The 15324-nt window shown below is 36.7% G+C and overlaps 1 long non-coding RNA gene across 1 annotated transcript in view; it reads left to right on the plus strand.

Moving 5' to 3' along the window:
• The window catches only part of LOC138742876 (uncharacterized), a 93043-nt gene extending 78193 nt beyond the window's left edge, over window positions 1–14850 (plus strand). The window contains exon 3 of the long non-coding RNA XR_011344476.1: window positions 14789–14850. This is a non-coding gene — a long non-coding RNA (uncharacterized lncRNA). The remainder of the gene's footprint in view (window positions 1–14788) is intronic.
• Window positions 14851–15324: the final 474 nt, after the last annotated feature.

Genomic DNA, 15324 nt, shown 5'->3' on the forward strand with positions numbered 1-15324 from the left:
TGGTAATGTCATCAGATGGTGGTAATATGGTAATGTCATCAGATGTTGATAATTTGGTAATGTCATCAGATGGTGGTAAGATGGTAATGTCTTCAGATGGTGGGAATATGGTAATGTCATCAGATGGTGGTAAGATGGTAATGTCTTCAGATGGTGGGAATATGGTAATGTCATCAGATGGTGGTAAGTTGGTAATGTCATCAGATGGTGGTAATATGGTAATGTCATCAGATGTTGATAATTTGGTAATGTCATCAGATGGTGGTAAGATGGTAATGTCTTCAGATGGTGGGAATATGGTAATGTCATCAGATGGTGGTAAGATGGTAATGTCATCAGATGGTGGTAATATGGTAATGTCATCAGATGGTGGTAAAATGGTAATGTCATCAGATGGTGGTAATATGGTAATGTCATCAGATGGTGGTAAGATGGTAATGTCATCAGATGGTGGTAAGATGGTAACATCATCAGATGGTGGTAAGATGGTAATGTCAACAGATGGTGGTAATATGGTAATGTCATCAGATGGTGGTAAGATGGTAATGTCATCAGATGGTGGTAATATGGTAATGTCATCAGATGGTGGTAAGATGGTAATGTCATCAGATGGTGGTAATATGGTAATGTCATCAGATGGTGGTAAGATGGTAATGTCATCAGATGGTGGTAATATGGTAATGTCATCAGATGGTGGTAAGATGGTAATGTCATCAGATGGTGGTAATATGGTAATGTCATCAGATGGTGGTAAGATGGTAATGTCATCAGATGGTGGTAATATGGTAATGTCATCAGATGGTGGTAAAATGGTAATGTCATCAGATGGTGGTAAGATGGTAATGTCATTAGATGGTGGTAAGATGGTAGTGTCATCAGATGGTGATAAGATGGTAATGTCATCAGATGTTGATAATATGGTAATGTCATCAGATGGTGGCAATATGGTAATGTCATCAGATGGTGGTAATATGGTAATGTCATCAGATGTTGGTAATATGGTAATGTCATCAGATGGTGGTAAGATGGTAATGTCATCAGATGGTGGTAATATGGTAATGTCATCAGATGGTGGTAAGATGGTAATGTCATCAGATGGTGGTAATATGGTAATGTCATCAGATGGTGGTAATATGGTAATGTCATCAGATGGTGGTAATATGGTAATGTCATCAGATGGTGGTAAGATGGTAATGTCATCAGATGGTGGTAAGATGGTAATGTCATCAGATGGTGGTAAGATGGTAATGTCATCAGATGTTGATAATATGGTAATGTCATCAGATGGTGGCAACATGGTAATGTCATCAGATAGTGGTAATATAGTAATGTCATCAGATGGTGGCAATATGGTAATGTCATCAGATGGTGGTAAGATGGTAAAGTCATCAGATGGTGGTAATATGGTAATGTCATCAGATGGTGGTAAGATGGTAATGTCATCAGATGTTGGTAAGATGGTAATGTCATCAGATGGTGGTAAGATGGTAATGTCATCAAATGGTGGTAATATGGTAATGTCATCAGATGGTGGTAAGATGGTAATGTCATCAGATGGTGGTAATATAGTAATGTCATCAGATGGTGTTAAGATGGTAATGTCATCAAATGGTGGTATGATGGTAATGTCATCAGATGGTGGTAAGATGGTAATGTCATCAGTTGGTGGTAAGATGGTAATGTCATCAGATGGTGGTAAGATCGTAATGTCATCAGATGTTGATAATATGGTAATGTCATCAGATGGTGGCAATATGGTAATGTCATCAGATGGTGGTAATATGGTAATGTCATCAGATGGTGGTAAGATGGTAATGTCATCAGATGGTGGTAATATGGTAATGTCATCAGATGGTGGTAAGATGGTAATGTCATCAGATGGTGGTAATATGGTAATGTCATCAGATGGTGGCAAGATGGTAAAGTCATCAGATGGTGGTAATATGGTAATGTCATCAGATGGTGGTAAGATGGTAATGTCATCAGATGGTGGTAAGATGGTAATGTCATCAGATGGTGGTAAGATGGTAATGTCATCAGATTTTGATAATTTGGTAATGTCATCAGATGGTGGCAATATGGTAATGTCATCAGATGGTGGTAATATGGTAATGTCATCAGATGGTGGCAATATGGTAATGTCATCAGATGTTGGTAAGATGGTAATGTCATCAGATGGTGGTAAGATGGTAATGTCATCAGATGGTGGTAATATGGTAATGTCATCAGATGGTGGTAAGATGGTAATGTCATCAGATGGTGGTAAGATGGTAATGTCATCAGATGGTGGCAATATGGTAATGTCATCAGATGGTGGTAAGATGGTTATGTCATCAGATGTTGATAATATGGTAATGTCATCAGATTGTGGCAATATGGTAATGTCATCAGATGGTGGTAAGATGGTGGTAATATGGTAATGTCATCAGATGGTGGTAATATGGTAATGTCATCAGATGTTGATAATATGGTAATGTCATCAGATGGTGGTAATATGGTAATGTCATCAGATGGTGGTAAGATGGTGGTAATATGGTAATGTCATCAGATGGTGGTAAGATAGTAATGTCATCAGATGTTGATAATATGGTAATGTCATCAGATGGTGGCAATATGGTAATGTCATCAGATGGTGGTAATATGGTAATGTCATCATATGGTGGTAATATGGTAATGTCATCAGATGGTGGTAAGATGGTAATGTCATCAGATGGTGGTAAGATGGTAACGTCATCAGATGTTGATAATATGGTAATGTCATCAGATGGTGGCAATATGGTAATGTCATCAGATGGTGGTAATATGGTAATGTCATCAGATGGTGGTAATTTGGTAATGTCATCAGATGGTGGTAAGATGGTAATGTCATCAGATGGTGGTAATATGGTAATGTCATCAGATTGTGGTAAAATGGTAATGTCATCAGATGGTGGTAATATGGTAATGTCATCAGATGGTGGTAAGATGGTAATGTCATCAGATGGTGGTAATATGGTAATGTCATCAGATGGTGGTAAGATGGTAATGTCATCAGATGGCGGTAATATGGTAATGTCATCAGATGGTGGTAAGATGGTAATGTCATCAGATGGCGGTAATATGGTAATGTCATCAGATGGTGGTAAGATGGTAATGTGATCAGATGGTGGTAATATGGTAATGTCATCAGATGGTGGTAAGATGGTAATGTCATCAGATGGTGGTAAGATGGTAATGTCATCAGATGGTGGTACGATGGTAATGTCATCAGATGGTGGTAAGATGGTAATGTCAACAGATGGTGGTAAGATGGTAATGTCATCAGATGTTGATAATATGGTAATGTCATCAGATGGTGGCAATATGGTAATGTCATCAGATGGTGGTAATATGGTAATGTCATCAGATGGTGGTAAGATGGTAATGTCATCAGATGGTGGTAAGATGGTAATGTCATCAGATGGTGGTAAGATGGTAATGTCATCAGATGGTGGTAAGATGGTAATGTCATCAGATGGTGGTAAGATGGTAATGTCATCAGATGGTGGTAAGATGGTAATGTCATCAGATGGTGGTAATATGGGAATGTCATCAGATGGTGGTAAGATGGTAATGTCATCAGATGGTGGTAAGATGGTAACGTCATCAGATGGTGGTAAGATGGTAATGTCATCAGATGTTGATAATATGGTAATGTCATCAGATGGTGGCAATATGGTAATGTCATCAGATGGTGGTAATATGTTAATGTCATCAGATGGTGGCAATATGGTAATGTCATCAGATGGTGGTAAGATGGTAATGTCATTAGATGGTGGTAATATGGTAATGTCATCAGATGGTGGTAAGATGGTAATGTCATCAGATGGTGGTAAGATGGTAATGTCATCAGATGGTGGTAAGATGGTAATGTCATCAGATGGTGGTAAGATGGTAATGTCATCAGATGGTGGTAAGATGGTAATGTCATCAGATGGTGGTAAGATGGTAATGTCATCAGATGATGGCAATATGGTAATGTCATCAGATGGTGGTAATATGGTAATGTCATCAGATGGTGGTAAGATGGTAATGTCATCAGATGGTGTTAAGATGGTAATGTCATCAGATGGTGGTAATATGGTAATGTCATCAGATGGTGGTAAGATGGTAATGTCATCAGATGGTGGTAATATGGTAATGTCATCAGATGGTGGTAAGATGGTAATGTCATCAGATGGTGGTAATATGGTAATGTCATCAGATGGTGGTAAGATGGTAATGTCATCAGATGGTGGTAAGATGGTAATGTCATCAGATGGTGGTAAGATGGTAATGTCATCAGATGTTGATAATTTTGTAATGTCATCAGATGGTGGCAATATGGTAATGTCATCAGATGGTGGCAATATGGTAATGTCATCAGATGGTGGTAAGATGGTAATGTCATCAGATGGTGGTAATATGGTAATGTCATCAGATGGTGGTAAGATGGTAATGTCATCAGATGGCGGTAATATCGTAATGTCATCAGATGGTGGTAAGATGGTAATGTCATCAGATGGTGGTAATATGGTAATGTCATCAGATGGTGGTAAGATGGTAATGTCATCAGATGGTGGTAATATGGTAATGTCATCAGATGGTGGTACGATGGTAATGTCATCAGATGGTGGTAAGATGGTAATGTCAACAGATGGTGGTAAGATGGTAATGTCATCAGATGTTGATAATATGGTAATGTCATCAGATGGTGGCAATATGGTAATGTCATCAGATGGTGGTAATATGGTAATGTCATCAGATGGTGGTAAGATGGTAATGTCATCAGATGGTGGTAAGATGGTAATGTCATCAGATGGTGGTAAGATGGTAATGTCATCAGATGGTGGTAAGATGGTAATGTCATCAGATGGTGGTAAGATGGTAATGTCATCAGATGGTGGTAATATGGGAATGTCATCAGATGGTGGTAAGATGGTAATGTCATCAGATGGTGGTAAGATGGTAACGTCATCAGATGGTGGTAAGATGGTAATGTCATCAGATGTTGATAATATGGTAATGTCATCAGATGGTGGCAATATGGTAATGTCATCAGATGGTGGTAATATGTTAATGTCATCAGATGGTGGCAATATGGTAATGTCATCAGATGGTGGTAAGATGGTAATGTCATCAGATGGTGGTAATATGGTAATGTCATCAGATGGTGGTAAGATGGTAATGTCATCAGATGGTGGTAAGATGGTGGTAATATGGTAATGTCATCATATGGTGGTAATATGGTAATGTCATCAGATGGTGGTAAGATGGTGGTAATATGGTAATGTCATCAGATGTTGGTAAGATGGTAATGTCATCAGATGTTGATAATATGGTAATGTCATCAGATGTTGATAATATGGTAATGTCATCAGATGGTGGCAATATGGTAATGTCATCAGATGGTGGTAAGATGGTAATGTCATCAGATGGTGGTAAGATGGTAATGTCATCAGATGGTGGTAAGATGGTAATGTCATCAGATGGTGGTAATATGGGAATGTCATCAGATGGTGGTAAGATGGTAATGTCATCAGATGGTGGTAAGATGGTAACGTCATCAGATGGTGGTAAGATGGTAATGTCATCAGATGTTGATAATATGGTAATGTCATCAGATGGTGGCAATATGGTAATGTCATTAGATGGTGGTAATATGGTAATGTCATCAGATGGTGGTAAGATGGTAATGTCATCAGATGGTGTTAAGATGGTAATGACATCAGATGGTGGTAATATGGTAATGTCATCAGATGGTGGTAAGATGGTAATGTCATCAGATGGTGGTAATATGGTAATGTCATCAGATGGTGGTAAGATGGTAATGTCATCAGATGGTGGTAATATGGTAATGTCATCAGATGGTGGTAAGATGGTAATGTCATCAGATGGTGGTAAGATGGTAATGTCATCAGATGGTGGTAAGATGGTAATGTCATCAGATGTTCATAATTTGGTAATGTCATCAGATGGTGGCAATATGGTAATGTCATCAGATGGTGGCAATATGGTAATGTCATCAGATGGTGGTAAGATGGTAATGTCATCAGATGGTGGTAATATGGTAATGTCATCAGATGGTGGTAATATGGTAATGTCATCAGATGTTGATAATATGGTAATGTCATCAGATGGTGGCAATATGGTAATGTCATCAGATGGTGGTAAGATGGTAATGTCATCAGATGGTGGTAATATGGTAATGTCATCAGATGGTGGTAAGATGGTAATGTCATCAGATGGTGGTAATATGGTAATGTCATCAGATGGTGGTAAGATGGTAATGTCATCAGATGGTGGTAATATGGTAATGTCATCAGATGGTGGTAAGATGGTAATGTCATCAGATGGTGGCAATATGGTAATGTCATCAGATGGTGGCAATATGGTAATGTCATCAGATGGTGGTAATATGGTAATGTCATCAGATGGTGGTAAGATGGTAATGTCATCAGATGGTGGTAATATGGTAATGTCATCAGATGGTGGTAAGATGGTAATGTCATCAGATGGTGGCAATATGGTAATGTCATCAGATGGTGGCAATATGGTAATGTCATCAGATGGTGGTAATATGGTAATGTCATCAGATGGTGGTAATATGGTAATGTCATCAGATGGTGGCAATATGGTAATATCATAAGATGGTGGTAATATGGTAATGTCATCAGATGGTGGTAATATGGTAATGTCATCAGATGGTGGTAATATGGTAATGTCATCAGATGGTGGCAATAGAGTAATGTCATCAGATGGTGGTAATATGGTAATGTCACCAGATGGTGGTAATATGGTAATGTCATCAGATGGTGGTAAGATGGTAATGTCATCAGATGGTGGTAATATGGTAATGTCATCAGATGGTGGTAAGATGGTAATGTCATCAGATGCTGGTAATATGGTAATGTCATCAGATGGTGGTAAGATGGTAATGTCATCAGATGGTGGTAAGATGGTAATGTCATCAGATGGTGGCAAGATGGTAATCTCATCAGATGGTGGCAATATGGTAATGTCATCAGATGGTGGTAATATGGTAATGTCATCAGATGGTGGTAATATGGTAATGTCATCAGATGGTGGCAATATGGTAATATCATAAGATGGTGGTAATATGGTAATGTCATCAGATGGTGGTAATATGGTAATGTCATCAGATGGTGGTAATATGGTAATGTCATCAGATGGTGGCAATAGAGTAATGTCATCAGATGGTGGTAATATGGTAATGTCATCAGATGGTGGTAATATGGTAATGTCATCAGATGGTGGTAAGATGGTAATGTCATCAGATGGTGGTAATATGGTAATGTCATCAGATGGTGGTAAGATGGTAATGTCATCAGATGCTGGTAATATGGTAATGTCATCAGATGGTGGTAAGATGGTAATGTCATCAGATGGTGGTAAGATGGTAATGTCATCAGATGGTGGCAAGATGGTAATGTCATCAGATGGTGGCAATATGGTAATGTCATCAGATGGTGGTAATATGGTAATGTCATCAGATGGTGGTAATATGGTAATAACATCAGATGGTGGCAATATGGTAATGTCATCAGATGTTGGTAATATGGTAATGTCATCAGATGGTGGTAATATGGTAATGACATCAGATGGTGGTAATATGGTAATGACATCAGATGGTGGTAATATGGTAATGTCATCAGATGGTGGTAATATGGTAATTACATCAGATGGTGGTAAGATGGTAATGTCATCAGATGGTGGTAATATGGTAATGACATCAGATGGTGGTAATATGGTAATGACATCAGATGGTGGTAATATGGTAATGTCATCAGATGGTGGTAATATGGTAATGACATCAGATGGTGGCAATATGGTAATGACATCAGATGGTGGTAATATGGTAATGTCATCAGATGGTGGTAATATGGTAATGACATCAGATGGTGTTAAAATGGTAATGACATCAGATGGTGGTAATATGGTAATGTCATCAGATGGTGGTAATATGGTAATGACATCAGATGGTGGTAAGATGGTGGTAATATGGTAATGTCATCAGATGTTGATAATATGGTAATGTCATCAGATGGTGGTAATATGGTAATGTCATCAGATGGTGGTAATATGGTAATGTCATCAGATGGTGTTAAGATGGTGGTAATATGGTAATGTCATCAGATGTTGATAATATGGTAATGTCATCAGATGGTGGTAATATGGTAATGTCATCAGATGGTGGTAATATGGTAATGTCATCAGATGGTGGTAAGATGGTGGTAATATGGTAATGTCATCAGATGTTGATAATATGGTAATGTCATCAGATGGTGGTAATATGGTAATGTCATGAGATGGTTTCAATATGGTAATGTCATCAGATGGTGGTAAGATGGTGGTAATATGGTAATGTCATCAGATGTTGATTATATGGTAATGTCATCAGATGGTGGTAATATGGTAATATCATAACATGGTGGCAATATGGTAATGTCATCAGATGGTGGTAAGATGGTGGTAATATGGTAATGTCATCAGATGTTGATAATATGGTAATGTCATCAGATGGTGGTAATATGGTAATATCATAAGATGGTGGTAATATGGTAATATCATAAGATGGTGGCAATATGGTAATGTCATAAGATGGTGGCAATATGGTGGTAATATGGATGCTTGCACTATGATGTTGTTGCAAAACACTGAATTTCATGACTTGTTCACGACTATAAATCCTGATTCTGAAAAGGCTTCTGACTAGCAAAAAGTAATATCCGGTGTTCCATTGTTACCATATCAAGGCTTTGCATTATTTTAGAAACAGTGTAATGTCCATGGTTATCAGTTTATTCAAGGTTTAATATGTATATAACTCTTCAATGACTTTCATTTAGCTATTTTAGTGTTACAAATAAAATGTTGATTAGCACTAATGAAATAAATATATTATAATCTGTAAAACTGAATCAAAGTATACATGAAGGTACAGACTAATAATGTTTGGGGATATTCTAACTTTATCTCATTTTATTTCAGCTTTTAGCAAGCTATCGTAATATTCCTGCAAATATGAGGGCATGCATGGCAGATTCCTGCTCTGTACATGACCTGGAGAATTCTCTTGTGAAAGTGCAATTGTTTTCCACATAAATTATTGTTTCAGTTGATGATTTTACCACCTTTATAACTGACTAAATAACAATAAAACATTTAAGATGTTTTCATTCTGCACCTTGCAAATGAATCAATATTGAATCCCATGTTATGTGCAGTTATCACAAACCAACAATATTTGGTCAGCAAAGAAAATTATTGTTTTTGTCATATCATAGAAAACTGCAGGTCAATGCTGCCTCTATTATTTCAATGGCAAGACTTGTTCAAATGAACATTTTGCACTCCATTTCTGATAAATTGCTGTCACTCAGAAAACAGCTCACATGGACTGTTTCAGAGACACCGATGAATACTTTGCCACATTTCTAATAGGAGTATGCTTGCATCAAGTCAAGTTTATTGTCATCTGATTACACAAGTAAAACTCAACAAAGCAGCATTCTCCAGTCTTCGGAGCAAAGCGCACACACACCAGTCATGACAGGCATACAGACAAACAATATGTACGCAGAATGGGTATGGATATATATAAATAAATATTGTTTCGTAAATCTGAGAGTCTTTGATGGTCGGGGCGCTCTGTTCCTTTGGTCATTCAGCACTCTTGCTGCCCATGGGAAGAAGCTGTTCCTCAACCTGGTGGAACTGGCTCTGATACTCATGTGTCCCTTTCCCGACGGAAGCAGCCGAAAGATGCTGTGAACAGGGTGGAAGAGGGAGAGCTTCAATGATTTTGCCCCCCCTCTCCCCCCCCACCCCCACTTCAGACAACAATCCCGGTAGGTCATGTTGATGAGGGAGGGTGGAGGGAGGAGGATTAGTCCAGTGATCCTCTCTGCCACTCTTATGATCCCTGTGGATTGACCTCCAATCCGACGCTTCTGCAGCAAGCGTACCACACTGTGATGCAGCCAGCCAGGACACTCTCAACTGAGCTTCTGTAAAAGATAAAACTCTGATGTAGTTCTGTGCACTTTTTTGACATTTGTATCAGATTTCCTAACGAAACTCCTTGCAACAATTTTTTCAGGTGATGTGTGAACTCAATTAAAAATACTGAAAGCAACCATTTTACAACTATTCTTATCAGCCTAGCCTGAAAAAATATCCTTGCTGATCTGATAGGTCTTTGCTCTAACAAAAGTTCACTGCACATTAACATGCAGAGTGGTGCCACATAATGCCACTTCAATAAACAATGCAAGGATAATCGTTAGCAAGTTCACTATTTACATATTTTAGAATTCTCTTTGCTTATAGTCAAATATATAAACTTAATAGATAGTGAAGCTAAAATAAAATGACGTAAGAAATAGGAAAAGGACATTTAATTAATTGCTCAATATCTATTTTGTCGTGCTTTCACCAGAATGATTTAAAATGCAAATGAAGGACTTTTTGATACAAGTGTTAAGAGCTCAGCAATTAACAGCTGAATTCCTTTAATTTGATGTGAAATTAGATCCGGATTCTAAATGTTTTCACTTTGATCCTCCAAACATCAATCTGAACAAAAGCCACGTGTCCATCATTGGGTCTGAAAATGTGAAATAGATTGGCTGTAAAACAAAATATATTCTTAATTATAGAAGTATTAAGAGGAAAAAAATAGGAAATGCTTTACCAAATATCAATTTTACTTTTATATTATTGCTTTATAAAAGTTAACAATAAGATGTGTCATAATCTGAAGTATCATTATATATGGGAAACAAGGACTTTTTTTAAATCTTATGTCTTCAAAAACATATTTTAAGGTAATATTTCTCCACTGTGACTTAGTGGGTTTGTCTACATTTGGAAATTAGAATTTAGAGGTAGATTTTCAAAGCTTGCAGAGGGATCTGGACCAACTGGGAGAATGAGCCAAAATAAATGGCAGATGGAGTTTAATGCAGTCAAGTGTGAGGTGATGCATTTTGGAAGGGAAAACCAAGGTAGGACATATGCAGTGAATGGTAGGGCACTGAGGAGTGCAGAGGAGCAAAGAGATCTGAGAATACAGATACATTATTCCCTGAAAGTGGTGTCGCAGGTGGACAGGGTTGTAAAGAAAGCTTTTGGTACCTAAGCCTTTATAATTCAAAGTATTGAGTATAGGAGTTGGGATGGTATATTGAAGTTGTTTAAGGCATTGGTAAGGCCAAATTTGGAATATTGTGTGCAGTTCTGGTCACCTAACTACAGGAAGGATATCAATAAGATTGAAAGAGTTCAGAGAAATTTACTAGGATGTTACCGGGACTTCAAGAGTTGAGTTACAGGGAAAAATTAAACAGATTAGGACTTTATTCCTTGGAGCGAAGAAGAATGAGGGGAGATTTGTTAGAGGTTTACAAGATTATGAGAGGTATAGACAGAGTAGATGTGAGCTGGCCTTTTCCACTTAGATTGGGGAAGATAAATATAAGAAGTCATAGTTTTAAGCTGAAAGGATAAAGGTTTAAGCGGAAACATTATAGAAAAGTACTTCACTCAGAATTGTGAGAGTGTGGGATGGGCTGCCATCTGATGTGGTGAATGTGGGCTCGATCTTGAGTTTTAAGAATAGATTGGAGAGATACATGGATGGGAAAGATCTTGATGGTTATGGAATGGGAACAGGTCAATGGGACTAGCAGAGTGGTGGTCAGCAGAGATTAGAAGGGCCAAAATGAGCTGTTTTCTGTGCTGTAGCATTCTATGGTTCTGTGGCTCAACTTTTCTTCAAGATCATTATAAACATAGTTCAATTCAGAGAACATATTGCTCTGACATCGAAGTATCCGATCTTATCTTTACTAATTTGTTTTCCCTCAGCTGGTCTATTTGGAAATTGATTGATTCCTGCATGATGAAAAATTTACAGAAACTGGTTCTAAAATTACTGTTTACTCATTTGTTCCAGGCTAATATGTTCTCAAATTCAATTTTCCACAAACAGTTTTAATGGAATATTAGGAATAGATATGTTCTTATCATTCAACATTTATAACTGATCTGCCACTGTAACATCATCTATTTTCTAAAGAGCAAAAAAAAACTATTTTCTCATGCCCCTCACAAGAACAAAATGATCCTCCACTGTACTGCCTTCAGAGTCTACATGCTTTATTAGTATTTGAACTACTTCAGATTTATATCCAATCAGTCATATTGGACAGAATGGGATTTTGTGTGGTTTCATCCAGCAATGATGACAGATCATTGGAATATCCCAAAGTTACCTCTTTTTAACCCGAGTTCTTTGGCTGTTTCATTTGTTGAATGCTGCTCTTTATTGGTTGAACATATTTGGCATCAAATTTCCTGAGCCAATGAAGTAGCCTTCAGTTTGTCCTCAACTATTTTAAAATGGGTTATGGAATGTTAGGGGCAGAAATTGTCCTTTTCTAATAATTTTCCTTTTAAAATTAGACAAACAGCACGGTCCAACCCACCAGCCCATGCCGCCCAAATATGCCAATTAAACTACAACTCCCATACATTTTTTTTTTGCGTGAGGTTTAAATGTAGCACAGTTGCATTTTTCTCCATTCCAAAAAGTCACCAAAATAAGTTATTAGAAGTGAAACACAATGACAACTTCAAGCATTAACATTTGCTACAAGAGGTAGTTTTCTATCCAAGGCTAAAGGCAAAATTTCCCTTCTAAAGGTTTCCATCCATAAAACAAATAGATTACAGACTAATGCTGCAGTTCAGGAGCTGGACTCTTGTTTTCATTGGTTGTTTTCTCCCCAGTTGACATTTTAATTATCCTATCAAGAGAATTCTACAAATTAATACATAAACACAAGGTAGAGCTCATTTTCAACAGTTTCAATATATAAATATTTACAAAGAAGGGAAGGAATAATCCAACCATTAAAATCATGTATGTGCTCTCTCAAAATAGCTCTGACTCTGCAGTAGATAAAGGTTTCTTACTCCTGCAGAAATCTCATTGTTTTGTCTGATCTAAAATTGGATCTTGATGTTACATTTATACTTAAGTTTTAGTACTGATGTAAAGAATAAATTAATTTTCAGTTTTAGGAGACAAAAGAGATTAATGAACTTTTAAAAATCCATTTTCAGACGTCATTTTACTCATCCAGGATTAAGAAATTGATTAAATTTCATGTTTATATTTAGAATGAAGCTCACTTCATCTCATTTTTAAAAAAAATCTCATCTGAGAGTCATTGTGATTATTAATATACAGTAAAAGTCCTAAAATCAGGACTGCTTGGGGATTTTCAGGATTCTCAGGCATGTGATGGATTATATTATATTATACATTGTATATAGATATGTTTTTGAAGGAGATAGGTTGTGGGGGTAGTGTAGGTTACAAACAAACACAAACACTTCACAAAACAGATCTCATTTTAAATGCCAGAGCTTTGCTTAAACCAGACAGTCCAGGTTCCGAGTGCCTTTGCAAAAACTTTGCAAGTAGGTGTTAATTGGGCCTGCTGTGAAATGATGGATTATTGTTTTAAAAGCAACAGATGAACAGACCTAGAAGTTTGGGTCTGGTTGAAACCCCATTATTTTGAAGAACGGTTGTGAGTTCTGAGTTCAGCCTGTTGAAACCCCTTGTGGCCCATACAAGAGGAAATGGCTGGCAAGAGAGTTTCATCTGAAATAAGGGAAACCAAAGGAACTCTGTGGTGACCTGCCGAAAAAGAGGTTTTCATTTGGAAAACTTTGATGAGGCAAGTTTCTTCGGCAAGACACTGAAGTGATTGATGGAAGTTAGTCATTTTGTAGGTGTCCAACGAGCAACAAATCGCTCTCTGAAACAGACAAGAACCTTCCTAAGCGGTAACCATTTAAGCACCAGATCTTGGTGAAAATTCATAAATGTTAAATTCTGTGCACAGTATAAAAATTGCCTGATACTGGTGAACTTGGAGGGGTGAGAAATGAGATTGGACTTCACTACATTTACACTTTACAGCAAGATATTGGAATATTATCATAAATGGACAGTTCAAAATACTGTATTTTATTTTTGTCAATTTGATATGATATTTATGAAAAATAAATCAGTGTTTATGATTTCCCATTTATAACTCCTCTATGTAATTTTTGACATGAATTTCAAGATACTTGGCATGAACTAAAAAATTGAAGTTTTGGATATTTTATCATGTTTCTAAATAAAACAAATAATCTGAATCCATTAACAACAATATTTAACGTCTCAAAATAATCATAATGAAGGTTTTGGATCAAAGTAAGCTTTTTGTTATAGCACAATTTATTGTTTTGTTTCTTTTCAAATGCAAGAACTTTTTTAATGATGTATATACACATTTCTTGCAAATCTCCATTTTCTCTTACTTGTTCAATCATGATATGTGGACCTTTTCACTTTCCTATCTAATTATATAGGACATTTTAGTCTTATCAGGTTTTAATATAAACCAAAGCATTATTTCATTTGTATATTTCACAATACTTCATGATAGAAATCATTAATTTATAATTAGCCTTGTTTCTTTTTGCTGGATGGAATTTCTATCATTGAATTATTTACTCTTAACAGAAAATATGACACCATTTAATTTACAATAAGAAACATCACTGAAGTGTTTCTATTTCTAATGAAGGAAATTCAACCACACTATTCCCACAAAGCATTGAGTTTATTATTTTAATAATGAAAGATGAAATCTCATAGTCGATTATCTATCTAACATTTTTTTTACATTCCTCACAATTACAGGAAAAAAAATCCCAGATTCTGCCATGACTCTACTTTCTCAGCTTTAACAGATAAATGACACAACAAAAATTAAATGCAGCCTGGGACAATTTTATTACATTCATCTTCATCTCTTTGCATTGGGTAACAACTATGAGCTATATAATACTTCTGGTAAACTTCTTCATACATGCACTTGCTCATAATCAATTGTGCTATTAATGTGAAAATCACATTGGCCTGCGGTATTGAGTTTCCTATCTTTTTAAAAGTTTAAAAAAGGGACAACTATCACAGAATTTTAAATATCATTGAAGATATTTCTAAATAGGAGTTAATGTTTAACTTCTGTGCTTTGGAATTTGCTCTAAATAATGTTCAAGGAAGCCAGCCTAATTAATTTATTGACAATTAAAGGTTTTAAGGCAGATGTTGGCCCTGCAATCTTCCAATAGCTTATCCTCAAGGCAAAGGCAAGCATATGTAGTTGTCAAAAATGACTAGTGATCTAAATGAACAGTGGAAAAAGCTAGCTAGTCTTCTACCATTGTTGAATC

The sequence above is a fragment of the Narcine bancroftii genome, chromosome 9 (genome assembly GCF_036971445.1).
Source record: "Narcine bancroftii isolate sNarBan1 chromosome 9, sNarBan1.hap1, whole genome shotgun sequence".
NCBI lineage: Eukaryota > Metazoa > Chordata > Chondrichthyes > Torpediniformes > Narcinidae > Narcine > Narcine bancroftii.